General features: G+C 48.0%; 1 long non-coding RNA gene across 1 annotated transcript; it reads left to right on the top strand.

Annotated features, from left to right (window-relative positions):
- LOC144614564 (uncharacterized) lies at positions 1 to 3,704 on the top strand. The gene is made up of 3 exons (XR_013552390.1): positions 1 to 83; positions 2,660 to 2,731; positions 3,026 to 3,704. It is a non-coding gene; the product is annotated as an uncharacterized LOC144614564 (long non-coding RNA).
- Positions 3,705 to 3,801: the final 97 nt, after the last annotated feature.

The raw sequence follows: 3,801 nt of genomic DNA, 5'->3' as shown, positions 1-3,801 counted from the left end.
TCACTTGAACTTTCTGAGCCAGATTTTCTTTTTGTTGTGGTTTAGTCAAACGCTCCAAGCTTCACTGTCGCCAGGATCCTCAGGTATCTGAACACTATACTCTCTGGGTGGTTGCAGACAGGGGTTGGCACAACATATGGTAGCAGCGGTGGTCATGGTGGTAGAAAACAGTAGGGCTTAACTTTTGTGAGAATGTAAAATTACCTTACTTTGAAATTTTTCCAAATTCCCAAATCCCACACCATCTCCCAAGATTTGTTCAGAGATGCTAACCTCACACTCCAAGGACTAATCACCCTCCCACACACTGCACCTTTCCTGGTGGGTTTCTCCATGCTGCCATATACAAATCCTCAGATTCGGTCCAAAGGGACCAACAGTAATGTGGTGGTTGAATTTTCCTACCTCCCTGCTTTTTCCCTTGCTGCTGTCCTTTCTCTTTGAGATGCCGTTCTTGGCCGTTTCCACTAAAACTCTACCCTGTCAATCAGAATTAATATCACAGAGGCTTGGGGCGCCTGGGTGGCTCAGTCGGTTAAGCCTCCGACTTCAGCTCAGGTCACGATCTCGCGGTCCGTGAGTTCGAGCCCCGCGTCGGGCTCTGGGCTGATGGCTCAGAGCCTGGAGCCTGCTTCCGATTCTGTGTCTCCCTCTCTCTCTGCCCCTCCCCTGTTCATGCTCTGTCTCTCGCTGTCTCAAAAATAAATAAAACATTAAAAAAAAAAAACTTTAAAAAAAAATATCACAGAGGCTTAATTGATGTTAAAACAGAACTGCGATGATGGGGATTTGCCAGAACGTGGCAGGCAGGACAGGATTGCGATAAAGAAAAGGGCTCAGAAGGCAGGCAAACTTGGATTGATTTTCCCCTTAGCAACAGAATGGCTATTTTCAGATTTCTCAACCTGTCTGTTAAATGGGGAGGACAACAGGATTGTTAACAGGGCTGCTATGAGGATTATATGGGAGAACATTTAGCGCAGAGTTCCAAACACAGTAAACTGGCAGAAGTTTAACCATGTTAGTAGTTGGATGATGAATGGCTGTCAAGTAATAATTATCTCCTTTGTCCCCTCCTATTTGTTTTCTTTCCTTATGGCCCTCCGGATAGCAATATAGTTTTCTGCTCATATAGAAAATCCATGTAACTGGGTTTTCAAAGCCCAATGTTAAATTTAAAATATTATTGGGAAATCTGGAGTCATTGAACCTGCTGGAATCACAGAGCCCAAACTGCTGGAGGTGAGAGAAGACATGACAAGGGGCACCTGGGTGGCTCGGTAGATTAAATGTCTGACTCTTGATTTCTGCTCATGTCATGATGTCACAGTTCATGAAATCGAGCCTTGCATTGGGCTCTGCGCTGACAGAGCAGAGCCTGCTTGGAATTCTTTCTCTCCCTCTGTCTCTCTGCCCCTCCCCTGTTCTCTGTCTCAAAATAAATAAAATAAACTTAAAAAAAAAAAAAAAAGATGAGTTCTTCAAAAAGGCAATCATCAGGATTTACCTCCAGCCTCTTCTTCAGTAACCAAAGTAGCACCTGTAGGTTTCAAGTGACCGGGAGACATTAGAGAAGACAGTGTGGCAGTGCTTAGGTGAACACCCATAAAACCTTTGGAAAGACTTGGGAGTTGTAAATGACAGCTCAGCTCCAAACAACATCAACGCTAAGAAAAATTGCTGATTTATGTTCCAGCTGCAGACAGAAGAGGCCTAGCCCCAGGAACTTGGGTCCTGTACCTCTCTGGGGTTCACGCTCTACATTGTTTTCCTTGACACCAGGGACTGGTCCTCAGGTCTGCTCTTTCAGAAAGGCAACTTAACACTACCAAACACGGAATTTCTCTTGCCGGCACTTGTTCGGCTGGCTTATCTCTGATGCAATCAGGAAGGCAGAGGAAGAAACACGAGGATGGAACGGAGTGGTTTGGGATAAAGACAACAGACATCCACTGTGGTCACCAAAGAGAGCCTACTAGAAAGAAGGAGTCAGTGGCTACTGTTGGGCTAGAGTCATCAGGAGAATCATAGGGCAAGTGATGATGAGGCAATGGCTACTGAGACTGGCCTTCCTTGGATGAGATTACAAAACATAGGATTTAGGGGCAGGAGTGCTGTTCTGTGTAGACAACTGGCTTGCACGGCTGGAGTATTTCTCAGCGACTCCAGTAGGACAGAGGCTGTTCTGCGTTGTCAGGGTTGTGCTGAGTATGGGGAGCTCAGTTAAATCTGAGTTGACAGCTGACCTGAAACTGAGGGTAAACAAGGACCATGTGGACAGAGCTGTTCCCTGTAAAGTCCTGCTGACCACTCATTTCTTCAGTCTTCAGCCTTAGCCTGTTTTCCTTCTTCACCTTTATGACGCCAAATATTTCTGGGCAGGAAAGGAAAAGCCATTTGCAGAGGTCAGAGGTGACAGTGACTGCATGGAGCTGGGAGGTGGGCCGGATAGGCCTGGGGGGGCATCAGGACAGGACATATTCCTGGATGGTTGGCCTTTCTAGGGGGACCAGGCAATGGAGCAGCTCAGTTTGAGTACCCAGTTTTTGGATCTCTTGTCCTCTCTGGCTGTATTTACTCTGTTTCATCCAGACTCTCATCTAGGCTCATGACTTCAAATGCAATGTATTCACTGATGAGTCCCAAGTCTTTCCTCCAGCTGGAACCTTCTCTTCCGGTACTCCAGTCATGAATACCCAATGTAACACCTACACTTAAGATGCCTAATAACGTTTGTGATCTTCCCCCCCAAATTTTCATCTCCCCAAGATGCAATGACAATTCCATTTTTCCAGGATCTTGGGTTAAAAAGTGGATGTAACCCTTGGTTGTTCATTTTCTGTCTCTCAGTTCTTCAGTGTGTCTAGATCACCATACCCAACTCCTACCACATTGACCCAAGTCACCTTCATCCCTGGCCTGTATTGTTGCAGTAGCCTCCAATCTGTTACCTTCATTTCCATTCCTGCTACCTTGTGGGTCTGTAATTTGTAAACATGTCAAATGATGTCTTTCCACTGCTTAGATCCCTTCGATGGCTTCCTGTCGCTCTCAGAAAACCAAAGTTTAAACAAGGTCTTGTAAGTTCTGTGGTCTTCTTGCTTTCCTTCCCTCTCTGAACTCAACTTCTTTTTCTTTCATTCACACCACGCCAGCCACAAGTGCCTCCTTCCGCTTCTGAAACACCTAAGCGTGCTCGCTGGGGAATTTTCCAGTTGGTCTTCCCTTTGCCTGAGCACTTTCCCCCCAGACATCTAAAGTGGCTGGCTTCCTCACCTTCTTCAGGCTTTTGCTCAAAAAGTGACCTCATTAGTCATTAACCTTGGCCGTTCTATTCAAAATTGCAACCCCAATTTCCAGCACCCTTTCCAGCTTTCCTTTTCAAAGTAGCACTTACCAGCCTATGACCCACCATATATGTATTTATTACTTATGTATCTACAACACCTGGAACACTACCTGGGACGTAGTGGGAAGTGGGAACACTACCTGGGAAGGTATTGAATGAATGGACGAAGGAAGCAGGGGGGGGTGGGGGGTGGGGAGCTCGGCCTCTTTACCCCAGTCACTTCCAAGCATAGGCTGGCAGACCAAGGGACTGCCTTGTTGCAGGGAGAGGCAAGCTGAGGCCCAGAGCAGCGGTGACTGCCAAGGTCGCCCCGAGGGCGCGGACAGCCGGGGAGCGGAGCGGAGCGGGGCGGGGAGCGGGGCGGGGAGCGGGGAGCGGGGCGGGGAGCGGGGAGCGGGGTGGGGCGGGGCGGGCACTGCGCCTGCGCCATAAAGGGGGTTGCGCGCACCGTG

This window comes from Panthera onca, chromosome E2 (genome assembly GCF_046562875.1).
Source record: "Panthera onca isolate mPanOnc1 chromosome E2, mPanOnc1 haplotype 2, whole genome shotgun sequence".
NCBI classification, from domain to species: domain Eukaryota; kingdom Metazoa; phylum Chordata; class Mammalia; order Carnivora; family Felidae; genus Panthera; species Panthera onca.
This window is presented reverse-complemented; position numbering and strand designations above follow the sequence as displayed.